Source organism: Lissotriton helveticus, chromosome 4_2 (genome assembly GCF_964261635.1).
Source record: "Lissotriton helveticus chromosome 4_2, aLisHel1.1, whole genome shotgun sequence".
NCBI classification, from domain to species: Eukaryota; Metazoa; Chordata; class Amphibia; order Caudata; family Salamandridae; genus Lissotriton; species Lissotriton helveticus.
Genome location: NC_136064.1, coordinates 60,886,050 through 60,901,362, shown reverse-complemented (window position 1 = coordinate 60,901,362; position 15,313 = coordinate 60,886,050).

Here is a 15,313-nt window from a genome sequence, read left to right as displayed (position 1 = left end):
CCATCTTGTTTGCGTGACGTAATTCTGTTTCCGGCCGCTATGTGTAATCTCGCAAAGTGTGCTGCTCGCTAGTACAATTTCACGCGTGATCGCGAGGAAAATCTCGCGCGAACTTACCCACGCGGTCGTGAATGGGCGCGGCCATCTTGTTTCTCATTCATTGCTATGGTTCTGGGCATGCTTTCTGTATCCTCTCTGAATCTCTGCCATCCTTTGCTTTTTTGAAGTTTATTTGATCTATTTTACTTATTATCTATCCCTCTATTTTTCTAGCTCTATATTTTTGTGTTTTCTGCTACTTTTTGTTAATTTTAAACTACTTTTTTAAACTCTTTTATTTTCTTCTTCCCTATTCTATTTCTTCTTTATTATTTAACTCATTTCTGCCCAGACCATGGTAAAGGGAGCCGGGAAGCACCCTGAGAAGGGGAAGAGTCCCGCACCCCGTGCCCGGCTCCCGTGCGGGCGTTTGAGGGGGGAGCAAGTGATGCCACGGGAGATCTTTAGCGCGGAGGAGGTGGCCGCACTCATCTTCCACGTCCAGCGCCGCCTCCCCAAGACGATCCTGGGAGGCGGCAAGATCGCAACCGGCTATGGCATCCGGGAGCGCCGGAAGCGGTGGGAGAAGGTGTGCCGGGCCATGTTTAAGCTCTCTGGGGTCCGGCGCACCTATAACCAGGCCACCCACCACTGGACGGATGTCATGGACCGGGAACGGGACTTGCTGGACGCGCTCGGCGTAGAGGTCCCCGGGCTTGGTGAGTAGTAGTAGCCATTTCTAGCTATTTCATCACTAATCTGTTTTATCCGGCTCTGTTATTTGCAAATCTTTGTTCTTTACCAAGAGCAATAATGCTGCCGATTACATTAGGTAAATTATATTTCAAAATCTTCTATGCATTTCAGGTGCACTGCTCTCCTTCTCCGTAGCCTTGCTTGCTACTATGCCTATTTGTTTTGTATTTTGTGTTCATTTCATTGGCCTGAGAAATTATGTATGAGTGTAGTGTAAAGAACTGCGTAATGCTAGACACTAAGGGTCATATTTTCAATTACCGGCGCATCCCAGCAAAGTAGCAGGGATGCGGCAGTAATTGTGCGCCATGCCACCACCACCCGTTGGCCCAAAACGTCACAGAAGCCTTACGCATCTGTGGCGTAAAGGCGGCGCATTGCTGGAGTTGCGTGCCAACGATGGCGCAGCTCCAGCAATGCTCTGGGGTGCCCTATCTCCCCAATGCTGCATCAAGCCGTACGTCGGCTTCAAGCAGGCGCAGGGTTTGAGTCACGCATCATTGTCCTAAAAGTGACTGATTGACATCTTGTAGATTTCCCTCAGCCACTTTTAGGATTCGTTCCTGCGCAGGAACGCCCTCCCTTGCGCCGGAACGCCCCCTGATGGTGCAGGGCTTTACAACGTGATGCATCTCCCATATGCGTTTTTTTTAAATATATACGTCGCACCATGGCGACTCTTTTGTTCTGCCGCTGCGTCACAAAAGTCACGCAACAATGGAGGAAAATGAGCCGCAAGGGACTTCTAAATCAGCCCCAACAGACTGAAGTCCAGTCCTTCCTTTAGACACATGGCTATAAGAAGAAATAGTGGTGGTGGTCGGTGGATTGATAGTTTGAGTATTCACTGATCTGCAAGCAGGGTGGACTTTGTCTGTCACTTTGCGTGCTGCGTACTTCTGCCTGCCAGGCCTAGGCAAACCTTTTTAGTAGTCTGTTTATTGAGTTACATAGGAACTTTGAAAGTCAACGGTCCGCAAATCAGGCAATACGAATAACGTAGTATACCACATGAGATAGGTCAATATATCCCGTGGAATAGTTGTCTATCTATTTGCTATTTCTCCAAAATATTTTGTTATAGTTCTTTTGAAATGTTTGATTTGGTTGACAAATCTCATCCATGTTTTCTGGTCTTTCTTTCTTTCATGTTGTACATCAGCTCCCCCCAAGGGCAAGAGGACACAGGAGGAGGGTGCTGTTCAGGAGGATGCAGGCCAGGATCGGGCAGGCGAGGGCTCCTTTGCTGGCCCCAGTAAGTTTTAATTTTAATAAAGAGTACCTATTTTTTCCTAGCGTTCCTCATTTGATTTTTTCAAAATCGTCTTTGATCTTCTTGTAGACTGGATCTAAATTCTTATCCTGCCTCGACTATGACTCCCTGTGGTATTACTAGATTATTCTTATTAGTCTGTGTGTGTAGCTAACTAAGATAGCACATTTGGCAATTCCATTGGACTCCCATTCTAGTCAGCAATAGCTCTATGCACTGAGTGCAGTCCTCTGGGATTGTCCATAATGTCTTTTCAAGTCTTCTAAATGTTTATGCTTTGACAATTGCCAACAATAAAAAGGTGAATGACCACCAAGAAAGAATAAGATACTACTTTACTTTTGTTTTGGATAGGAGGACAATCCATTCTACTACTGTTGCAGGGACAAATCTGCACAAACCGAACTATGAACACTAAATAGTGCATTGTTTATCAATTATAATAGGTGCAGGTAGACTTTCTTTCCACATACCTCAGTGATATCAGACTTTGAAGAAACCCCAATCTCCTTACTGACTAGATAGTGTGGCAGAGTCATTTAGCTCCCTAAGTCACCGATGATTGATCCCCAATGATCATTAGATTATCCTACGCAGGGCAAGAGTACGGAGTCACAGTCAAGAAGTGTCAGAGGCACTCATGCTTGCAAAAATTCCAAAACCTTTAGCTCATCCACTCTAGTCTGGAGGACCAAAAACCACAGAGTCTATTTAAGTTTAAAAGCTTTATTAAAACTAAACACATTTATTAAAATCAACTTTGTCATAAAAGTAAATGTTTAACTGAAAATGGAAAAGTGCTTAGTGCTAACGATTAATTGGACACATTTCTTGTGGTCGAGCTGAGCTCTCACCTGGTTTGAACTTGAGCTTGACCCTGATCGTGTTCTTAGAAGTCAAGCTTCTGTTAGGAGAAAAAGTGTTGTGTGTTAAAAATAAAAAGCAAGCATTCATCAGTTGTGCCAAAAAGTGCAGCAAGACAACAGCCTTCCCTGGAAAAAGGGACATTTTTACTGTAGAGTATACAGTTACAAATTATTACATTGTATTTCGTTTTTTTAACTTTCTTTATTCCTCCTAGACCAAATATTATACAGTAGTGAGTGGTGTATTCTAACATTCTAAAAATTTACTTTGTAGGTGGAACATCTGGTGGCGGGGCCAGCGCGGAGGTGGTGGATGAGGAGGACAACACTTCTGGGGAGGAGGCGGTGCGAGTGCCGGACGACACCAATGTGCCTGTGAGGGTTGACACGGTGGTGGCGGGCACAGGTAAGCTATATATTCGAAAAGCGAAAGAAGGGTGTAAGTAAGTGTGGAAGGACGAGAAATTTTATGATGGCTGGCAAAGAAGAATGATATGTGTTTGCTTGGCCCCCGAGGTGGCTGGGAAGGAAAGAATATGGTATGGTGCATGGCTGGGTCAATGATGAAGCAAGGATGGGTGGAAGGACAACAGCCTGGGTGGGTGAAACATAAACTGTATGTGTGCATATACTTTGAATGGATGGATGTCTGGAGCATGGTATTATCTGACTCTTAGATAGCACATGTGTATCTAGAGAGAGTAGATGGTCACTGGATGAACTAAGTGTTACCTTGAAGAGCATGTAACACCGCACCCGCACGTCCGTTCCAGTGTAGGGAAGGCAAGGAAAAGAAATTGTAAATTTGTCCAATACTACCATGAATAGTAGCAATAGTTTATATTGCAACTGCAAGCACAGCATATATCCGGTTATTACGGTGGACACTCCGTACCTCTCTTAATAACTTTAGTTTAGTAGTAGTACGTCATTCATGTGTGGGTGTATCACTGTTCACTCAATAATAAGCAAAGCACCTAAAGTCATCCCATATGTCATCAAATACATCCCATGTGAAGTGATAGATAATCTAATTATTTAGCTTCTTCATTTTCCTTTTCTAGTACTCATTTGCACTGTAGGGTGAAAGGTAAATTAATTAAGCAGTAGCCCTTGTAACCGAGTATTCTCAGTGCCACCCGTAATAGAAAAGTAATAGCTTCACCACCTGCATGTACTGGACCGGTACAGTAACGCAAGTCTGTCTCACTCATCATGGTGTGCGTCTGTTTTTCTCGGGTGCAAGTTCACTGCGCTGGCATTCTGCCGGCTTGCACAAGATAACGTACCAATTTTCCGAAACAAGAGAGAAGAAGAAGAATAAGACTGGTGTACTGTCATAGTCGACTGTAATGGAAGTCCATAGTGGTCGTAGAATTTGTTCATTAAACTACCACTAATGTTAGAGCAAGGATGCAGAAGTGGGAGGTTAGATAGATACTGTCCTCAATAGTTATGTACTGTGCTTTCAATTTGCTACTTGTACTGTGACACAACTTTCGGCTCAATCACTTTGTGTTATTAATGTTAAGGAGCATTGGTTACAGACTATGTCTTTCTTTCTTCATATAGTTGCTCCTTCCAAATCGACATCACGGAGGGAGCAGGCTCGAATGGCCCGGCAATGGAGGCTGGATGCCACTGTCGCGGAATATCGGCGGCTGGTGGCCCTGGAGGAGTCGGAGGACACGCAGTCGACCGGTGCAACCACAACATTCTCAACTGGGACAGCTGCATCCTCCTCCGTGACCCCACGGGCTGCCAGCCAGCACAGTGCTCCAGCGGTACGGAGCCGGGCTAACAAAGCCAACCACCACCGCCAAGCAGCAAAAAGACCAGCTGCCCCCCACAGGAGCTGCAAGGCACGCCAGCGCCGCCTAGGAGTGAGAATGTCCTACCTGGAGCAGGAGGTCCATAGGTACAAGAACTTGGTGGAGGGCCTCCGCTTCGAGCATGCCACCCTCCGCAAGGAGTATGATGCCCTGGCCGCAAAATTCACCAGCACCCTCCAGTAGTGGAGTATCCCTTGCCCTTTTTTTAGAGACTTTTGGGGGGTGGGATTTGGGAGTTGGGTGCTTTTTGGGACTTTTCAAAGACAATCGTTGGGGTTAGGGAGGGTCTTGAGGGAGATTATTTTGTTAGAGCTACATAAATATACTTTTTTAAACTTTATCTGACCATACCTGTTTTTTACTGCTTTTCAGTCTGGTGGGTGGGGGTGTAACAGTAAGTTTGTTTTCCTGAAGAGTCCTAGGACTTTAGTAGTACTACCGTCAATCTCTCGTCTAGTCCTAATACTCCATTATACTACCTCCCACCAAACGCTTATCTTACCTGTAATTTGTGTTAGAAATTAGGGCTAGGCCCAGGGCTGGCTCCACGTGAAATGGGGATTAAGGTTGGCAATCCCGGGCAGATGAAATTTCCTCATTGCGGTGGTACTAGTGGTGTGACACAGTGGCAGTTGCATGCCTATGGAAAAAAAGAAAACGAAACCTGGTTTGTCCTTACTGTAGCATTACAACGGTTACGGTACGCTCGAGAATATAGCAGGTGACAGTACACTAGAACAGTGCCACAATGTAGCCTAACAAATGGTAAAGTATTGCAAGTATAACTAGTACTTGCGTTGAATTTATTTGACATTGGCTCCTACTACTGCAAGAAATAGTACTGAAGCTGAGTAAGTCTAGAATATATCCTCGTATTCCTTCACCAGCCTGTTGCTATGACCTTATCCTCCCCAGCAAGTGTGTGGAATTATTGATGTCATTTAGTCAGACATCAAGCAAAACCACACAGCCCGGGGGAAGAGGGTTAGGGTTTGGAAAATGGATGGGAATGGGGGTTTCTTTTTGGGTAGGTTTTGTTGAGAGAAGAAAAAAAAAGCACAGCATGGACAAACAATAATTGAAGATAAAGAAATCTTTGGGTACAAACTAAAGCTAACCACATGCAGTCACACTCATAGAAGAAATCAATGGATACTGTATCTGTATTCTGTATGTTGTTGGAGTTGTCCTGTTGAATTTGGTAAGTAAGTTGCATGCAGCAAACAATTCCTCTTATTAGCGGCACTCCTCCATTCCAGCTGACGCTTCGTCCATCAATGTTGGTGACCACTGACAGAAGACACCCTGTCCACTGCCTGCCTGGCGGATGTTGACTGAAACCCGGCCTGTAATTATTGAACGGAAAACAGGAAGTGCTATTACAATACCACTGATAAATAAATATAAGGTATGTACGCTGTGTGGTGCAAAAAGTCACACTTTGATTTCCCTAATAGACAGTAAAATATTTTTGAAATTGCGTACTCTGTCTGAGTCACCTTTTTAAGGATAAATAAGTATGGCCAAAATATTATAGCGGATCTTTCCCCTCAAGGTAGGTGTACTGTGTACTGTGTTTTAGAACAAAATTTGACCTTCCCAGCAATGCTCCCACCAAGACCCTTACTAAAGCCAGTCGCAAATGTAGAAGACCCCCAATCAGATCTCAAAAAACGAGGCCTAGCAGAAAAATGGTGACAAAACGTACTTTAAAAGTAAAAGTAGGCCCAAATACACCCTTACCCACCGTGGATTGTATTCAAACCACTTGCAAGCAAGCAAAAGTATCCATAGCCAGCATCGCTCCAAGAGTGCTCTAAAACCCCAAAACTGAGTTGCAATAGAACACCCCGAAACACATGCAATCCTGCTGCTAGGGCTAACCCTAACGAACCCTAAGTTACAAAAAGTGCCAAAAGGTTTTGCCTTATGGATTTTGTCCAAAACACTTCTATCCGGTATTAGACCTTCCCAGGAATGCCCCAAGACCCGCCAACCCACCCGCAAAAAAGCACGCGACAACACCCCCAAACAGCCAAAAAGCAAAATCTCATACTTACAATATCTCTCGGCCTTTGGTCCAAACGCGCTGTGCAGCTAGGTCATCATCATCATAACTCCTGTTTTCCACCACGGATTTCCTGAAAAGGAAATGCAATCAAGATTAGACTGTCGCAGCAGTGCTTCGACAGAGACCCCGCAACCCACCCACAAACACCAGGAAGCCCCCCAAAACGCTACATTGAGCAAGATGTCAGAAGAAATAGCAAAAAAAAGGCTTTTCCTTGTGGATTTTGTCCAAACCACTTCTATCCGGTATTAGACCTTCACAGGAATGCCCCAAGAGACCCGCCAACCCACCCGCAAAAAAGCACGCGACAACACCCCCAAACAGCCAAAAAGCAAAATCTCATACTTACAATATCTCTCGGCCTTCGGTCCAAACGCGCTGTGCAGCTAGGTCATCATCATCATAACTCCTGTTTTCCACCACGGATTTCCTGAAAAGCAAATGCAATCAAGATTAGACTGTCGCAGCAGTGCTTCGACAGAGACCCCGCAACCCACCCACAAACACCAGGAAGCCCCCCAAAACGCTACATTGAGCAAGATGTCAGAAGAAATAGCAAAAAAAAGGCTTTTCCTTATGGATTTTATCCAAAACACTTCTATCCGGTATTAGACCTTCCCAGGAATGCCCCAAGACCCGCCAACCGACCCGCAAAAAAGCACGCGACAACACCCCCAAACAGCCAAAAAGCAAAATCTCATACTTACAATATCTCTCGGCCTTCGGTCCAAACGCGCTGTGCAGCTAGGTCATCATCATCATAACTCCTGTTTTCCACCACGGATTTCCTGAAAAGGAAATGCAATCAAGATTAGACTGTCGCAGCAGTGCTTCGACAGAGACCCCGCAACCCACCCACAAACACCAGGAAGCCCCCCAAAACGCTACATTGAGCAAGATGTCAGAAGAAATAGCAAAAAAAGGCTTTTCCTTATGGATTTTATCCAAAACACTTCTATCCGGTATTAGACCTTCCCAGGAATGCCCCAAGACCCTCCAACCCACCCGCAAAAAAGCACGCGACAACACCCCCAAACAGCCAAAAAGCAAAATCTCATACTTACAATATCTCTCGGCCTTCGGTCCAAACGCGCTGTGCAGCTAGGTCATCATCATCATAACTCCTGTTTTCCACCACGGATTTCCTGAAAAGGAAATGCAATCAAGATTAGACTGTCGCAGCAGTGCTCCCAGACCCCAAAACTCACCCACAAACACCCGGAACCCCGCAAAAGAGCACCTCAAAGGCAAGCAAGTCAGCAAAAACGGCAAGAAATTTCCGCCTCATATTTGGTTCTAAACACTTTTATCCGTTATTAGAGCTTCACAGCAATGGACCCAGAGCTGTCAACTCACCCGCAAAGAAGTAGAACACCCCCACAAGTGCTGAGTCTTTCTTCATTGGGCGTAATCCAGCCCTCTGCTTTGAGGGAAATAGGAGGAGGAGGATAGAGGAGCATGTTCTTCTGAACTTGTGAACCTGAGGAATGTAGACTGCGGCACCTTCAAATCAATAAGCAAACAAGTGAAGACAGTTCTGCTGATGGGCTTGTTTTTGGGATTAGGTGATTAAAGTTTGAATTAAATTAACTGTGCAAAACAAAGAAAGACAGACACACAGGAATAAAAGTGAATAAGGACGAAAAAGAAAGTTATTGATTCATTGTCTCATTTTCAGGGCTCGGTGTCAGGGAATAAGAAGAAGATTTCGTCATCATACTCTGCGAATTCAGGCAGGATGAGGTCAGTGTCACCGAACAGAGAACAAATCCCCTCATCTACGTTGCCGTCCTTCTCGTCTTCATGCGGCGTGCTTTCTCGTACTTTGTAATCTGGTGGTATGAGGTGCTGATTCATCTTGATCATTGTCAGCCGCTCCACATTTTTGGGCGAGAGGCGGCTCTGTTTGGGAGTTACAATGCCACCAGCAGCACTGAAAACACGTTCAGAAGACACACTTGCGAGTGGGCAAGACAAATAGTTTATAGCCAGGTTGGAGAGCTGTGGCCACAATTGTTTTTTCCCATGCCAATACTGCAATGGCTCATCATTAAGAAAGACCTCTGTTGAGTCATTCAGATAGTCCTGCACCATCGACTCAAGGTCCCCAACGGTTCCTCCACTTTGCTTACTTTTTGCTGTGCCTGTGACATTTTTTCGAGAACCATACCCAAGCAAAGTTAGCCAATCCTCTACAGCAGCCACTGTTACTGTTGTGTGTGGTGCAGATGATCCGGTTGCCGGTGTCTTTAACGGCTGAGAGGTCACTTGTGCCACAGCCACAGGTGAAGAAGTGGATTCTTTTGACTGGGGATGGCCTGCTGATGCTGATGCTGATGTACTGCCTTCTCCTTCAATATCCTGCCGTTCTTTTTCAAACCTCTTGGCTGACCAGGCTAGCCAACGTTTGTACTTTTTAACATCTTCATCATAAAAGGAAAGAATGCTTGGCCTGCCAGCGCCTTTTTGTAGCGTGGATCCAGAATAGTAGCACAAATGTAATGCTGTTCTGAGTTGATCTTTTTAAGACGTTCATCACCACGTAGGCGGTCTAATAATTTCTCCGACAAAATAAAAGGGTCTTTTTTTTCCATCTTTTTCTAACTCAGAAGACACCGCCTTCAGTTGGTGCTCCAGCATGCACAACAATGGGATAGCTTTTCCCAAATTACAGTCCTCCTGGCTGACTGCACGCGTGAAGAACTCAAAAGGACGAAGCATGTCTGTCAGGCTTTTAACTATGTCCCATTGCGCCGCACCCATCCGCAGGTCCTTCTGAGCTGTACCCTCTGTTAAGAAATAGTGATCGAGTACCGTATACTGCTCATACAGACGCTCAAGCATGTAGAAGGTTGAGTTCCAACGTGTTGCCACCTCCTGGATGAGTGCTTTCACTGGCATTCGACGTTCAAGTAGCAGCCTCCTCAGATGCTTCCGGGCCTTAAAAGAATGGCTGAAATGGTTGTACATTTTGCGGCAGGTGGCCATTACCTCGAACGCTGTACTGTCTCTATCACTCAAGAATTTTTGAACTACCAGGTTGATACAGTGCGCCAAACACGGCACTCTGAAATATGCACCCATCGCCATGGCCTTAACTACATTGGCGCCATTATCCGTGGAAACATAACCAATCTGGCGTTTTTTTGGGGACAACCAGTGAAAGACCTTTTTGTTAAACTCGTCCAAAATGTTTTCTGCTGTGTGACTTTTCTCCAAGCCAAACATGGCTAGTGTTGCATGTTTCCGAGCAGCTTTAAAAACTTGGTCCGGGTCAACACCTGCGTTTAGCTTTGCTGTAACACCTGAAAAAGAGACCCAGTGTGCAGTGATGCACATGTAATCAGCGCCTGCGCCACTGGTCCACATGTCTGTTGTCAGATGTATAGTGTGAACAGCACTCTTCTGCAAAGCTGCCCCAATCGCCTCCAGCACATCTTCATGTAGTGCTGGAACCGCAACTCTGGCAAAATAGAACCGGCTAGGAACCTTCCATTTAGGGCAGAGCGTTGCCACTAATTCTAGAAAACCTACCGCTTCTACAAAAGAAAAAGGGAGAAGGTCCACAGCTAGCATTTTAGCCAGCTTAGTGTTATACAGACGCGTCAGTGGGTGGTTGCGTTCATATGGCGCGTCTGAAGAAAGCATGGTTCTAATGTTGCCCTGGACCAAGCATTTACGGGATGATAATGACTTCGTTGACGCAATTATGCTCGCTGGTGAACTTTTGCGCGTTGGTGTCTCACTCGCTCCAACACTCTTAGTGTGCCTCTCATGGGGTGTGCTGCTGACAGGGGTACTGGGTGTAAGTGAAGTGTTTGACACGTCTTCTTCCTCCTCGTCATCATCAGATGAAACATCAACGTTTTCTTGACTTCCAATTCGGGCTTCCTTGATCGCCTTTAGGTGCGCAAACCATTGGACAGTGTGCTGTCTCTTAAGATGACCTCTCTGGCCTCCGGTACCATAGTTGGTACCTGACTTACCACGACTAACTGCAACCTTACAAAGGGTACAAATGGCGAACTTTTCCCTTTTTGGGCAAACAGTAAAGAAGTCCCAAACTGGTGACTTGAAGTGTCTGTGGGGCCTGGAGGAGGCGGCGATACTGGTGGTGGTGGTCATGCTGCTAATGCCAGATGAAGTGGAGGATCTGGATTGCCCAACTTATGTACGTTGTGCACTTTCACCACCACTAATTACGGTCGAGGTGGATGGAGGTCCCTTCTTGCCAGAAAGAAATATGGAAGCGGTACGAGTTGGTGTACTACTTAACTCCAATGATTGTGGTGGTGTTTCCACTGCCTCCTCGTCGACAACATCATCATCATCACGCTCAGCAGCTTTTCGGGCTAGGGTCAAAATGTCTGTTTGCTGCATGCCCGCTGGGGCTGCAGTGACCTTTATGATGACTGGGTCGTCGTTGTCAGAGTCTTCATCAGCAGCAGTATCCGCCACTTCTTGCTGAGCCTCATCATCACACTCCATAACTCTGAGACTTTGGACGAGCTTCCTTTTACGCTTAACTACCTTTGTCAGATCATGGTGTGCCTCACTCTCAGACGGCAGTGGGGCTGGTTCCCAATTTTGATCCGTATCATCAGAAGGAGGTGTGCTTGAAGAAGATGTAGACACCACCCTTGATCTCTTCCTTGCTAGGGGTGTGGAAGACAATGAATGATCATCAGGAAGAGTGTCTTCCTCAAATGATACCTCGCCTTGATTGTCGATTTCCTGATGTGCCCCTACTTCGGGAGGAACAACTATTGTGGGCACTTGTGACCCTCCATGCACCTCTGCTTGCGCATCTCCTTGCGCTGCCTCTCCTTCCACATGTACTTGGGCTTGTACTTGCACATGTGATAGTTGTTGCGGCTGTGGTTGTTCAACACTCGTCAGATGAGCTACAACAACCTGTGTTGATTGAGGGACATTGCTGCTGCTTTCTTGCGATGAGCCAACATCACTGGTCGATGGTGATTGAACAACTATACTGGCTGCCTCTGCAGCACTCAAGGGCTTGGACTTAAGTTGGCGTGGTGGTGGTGGTGGCACTGAGCCCAATGGAGCGGGGGTGCTGCTCCCAGCTTGGTCCCCAGCAGATCCCGCTGCTGCTGCAGGCATACTTTTTTTTTTACTCCCAAAAAAAGGGGCGGCCGGCACACCAGTCTCCTTGGTAACTTGCTTCTTCTGCTCCTTGGGGCCATCTTCTTCAGAGCAGGTCAGAACAGCAGGCAGCAGTTGCACGAGTTGCAGAGTTGTCTGTGTCCAGACGTGACGTCGCGTGACGTTATGCTGCACACACACACCGCTGCAGGACTTATTCCTGGCACTGGTGGTTCTCTTGAGTCTTGTGCACCTAAAAGCAATGGAAGACAGAGGAACATCAGTTCAGTTATACACCCCAAAAAATCGACAAAACACAGAAAAATCAGCACAATCCCGTGCCATCCATGATGTTTACATTGAAGACACCCCACAGAAAGACTAGGGCCATGCAAGTATGCAACACTCACTACCCCTGGGCATAATGGATGAAAAGTAGGCAAAATAAGTGCAGGCCTCAGACACTGCCTCTCTTCAAAATGGCCCCTTACACCCCAAGCCAGTCCACATCAACAGTACACCCCAAAAAAACAGAAAAACAGCCAAAAATCACCACAATCCAATGCCATCCAGGATGTTTACATTAAAGAGAGTGAGACCCCACAGGCACACTCAGTCCATGCATCACTACCCTTTGAAAAAGGCCACACCAGCAGCCCCAAAAAAACGACAAAAAACACAAAAAACAGCACAATCCCAGCCCATCCATGGCCTCAATGGTGTTTAACTTCAAGAGGACACCCCACAGAAAGACTAGGCCCATGCAACACTCACCACCCCTGGTCAAAGGGCCCCACCAGCAGCCCCAAAAAACGACAAAAACGACAAAATTCAGCACAATCCCAGCCCATCCATGGCCTCAATGGTGTTTAAATTCAAGAAGACACCCCACAGAAAGACTAGGCCCATGCAACACTCACTACCCCTGGGCATAATGGATGAAAAGTAGGCAAAATAAGTGCAGGCCTCAGACACTGCCTCTCTTCAAAATGGCCCCTTACACCCCAAGCCAGTCCACATCAACAGTACACCCCAAAAAAACCATGCCATCCAGGATGTTTACATTAAAGAGAGTGAGACCCCACAGGCACACTCAGTCCCAGTGGCGTAACGAAACTTGAGGGGGCCCCCCTGCAAAGCACATGGAGGGGGGCCCCCACGCGGCACGGCCCACCATGCCCCCCCCTCGGCGGCGCGGCCCACAATGTACCACTTTGCCCTACCACCCAGAAATCTAGCATATTTTGCTTTGCAACCTCCAACATTTAAATTAAATGCCTCTATATTGTCTTTCTGTAAGGACCAGCCATAAGTGTGGCAGGGTATGCTCAGACGTGAGTCCCTTGCTCACTTTGCCACTGGATTCAAGCAAGCCGGGCTGAAGACGGCTGTAATGCCAGAAACCGGTCCTCGGAAGCTTGTTTCCGGTCCAGGGAAAGCATGGCCTGGCAGTTCGGGCTGGACTGTTCCCATGAGGCACAGGGTCAGACTGATTTGCATATAGCCATGTCTGAACTGGGGTGGCAGAGTGGGCTAAAGAACGGTGATGGATTAAACCCAGATCTTTTGACTGGGTGTGAGTATTTGATTGGTTCAGATGCTCCGTCCATCACCACCCCCTTTTGTACCGCCCCAAGTTCCTACAGCAGTAACTGGAACCTTAGGCCACATCTACGAGTCATTCTTCTCCTGATCCCATAATGGACTCTGTAACCAAGTTTCAGCTGGACACAGCACACAATAGTGTTTAATGAAAAGTACCTCATGCTTCAGATACTCGTGCTGCAGGTAAACTATTTCCAGAAACACAACCCTATGCTCCATGAGCCCATGACTATGCTACTCAAATAAAATACGTGTTTTTCTTTCAATTCTTCACCCGCCATCTCCTAAGCAATGGAAAAAATTGTCTTACTTTAATTATTTTTTTACATTTGATGTATTTAACAGTACTAAGCATTTCAGGGAGGGCAGGGTGCTCAATCGCTTTCTACATAGCCCATTCGAGACAGAAACGCCTGTTCCAAGTACACTGGAATACAAAAACGTCAAATCTCATGCCGCGAAAGGCTCCTTTTTAAGGTGGATATTGACCATGTGTATGAAGATGTGAGATTCCTTGGCTGGAAGATATTTCCCCTCCCTGTGCCCAGTATTCTGCCTGCAAAAATCCTCCCAGCCTTTTAGGTTTCTGCTCACATCTGCCTGCAGGGTGACCCTCCCCATGACCCCATCATACACAGAACAGCACCCGCTGCCTGAGACTGAGCCAAATTTGTAGTTTGCATTAAATGTCTCTCCGTGTGATGTGCGGAAGCATGCATCTGACATTGTATTTGGTGGTTCTTATATTGTTGTGAGTGTCCCACAGTGGCCCGCACACACCGTCTCGCACTGCATGATGATTACTGACTCGTCACTTTATTTATTTATTTATTTATGCGTTTTTGAGCGCGGACTTTACCCGAAGGCGAGCGCTTCACAATAGGAACAAAACTGATACATGATGATGAGCCGAGCGTTACATCTTAATTACGTTTTTGAAGTTTTACGTTTTTGAACTTTTGACTCACCTGACCTGAGAGGGCTGGGGGCCTGCTGGGCCTGGCATCGCAAGGCGAGCTGGAGCGCCAGCAGATGAGGGCAGCTGGGGGGGGGGGGGGGAGGCAGCGCAAGCCTCAAGGCTAGCCAGGTAGGGGCCGGACAATTAAAAATGATTGCATGCAATTTGCAAATAAAGGCCCCGCTAGTGATGAGTCCGGAGTGACCTGAGAGCGTGGCTGTCTTCTCTTCTCTGCTGCGCGGCACGCGCCTGATGCCACACCTACTGTAACGCTCTTGAGCTAATTGCGCAATGCGCATGTGTTGTCCCTGCCCCCCTGACAAATGTAATGAGGGCATTGGTCACCAGCCAGCCCCCCTGCCCAGTGCCCCCACGGCGCGCATACGCGTCCCGGGGCAGAAAGGAATAAGAAAGTGAAAGTCAGACAGGAGCAGCAGGACTCGGAGTGAGGAGTAAAAGTAAAAGTAACAAGCCTGTCCCGCAGCTCCCGCCGCCATTGATCCATCATCCACCCACCATTAACACTACTAGTAGTAGTCACTGTCACTCACGGGCCCAGGCCGGGGACCCGCACCATTCCTGCTGCTGCTGCAGTGCCAGCCTCACTTACGGGCCCCGGCCGGGGCCCCCTGCTGCAGTGCTGGCTGGCTGCCAGCCAGCCCCTCACTCACACGGCCCCCCCAATCCTGACAGGCCCCGGCCGGGGCCCCGCACAGCCGCACCATTCCTCAGTGCGCAGCTGGGCAGCTCAATTTAAGTAGTCAGTAGTCCACTGTCCCACTCAGCCTCACGGGCCCCGACCGGGGC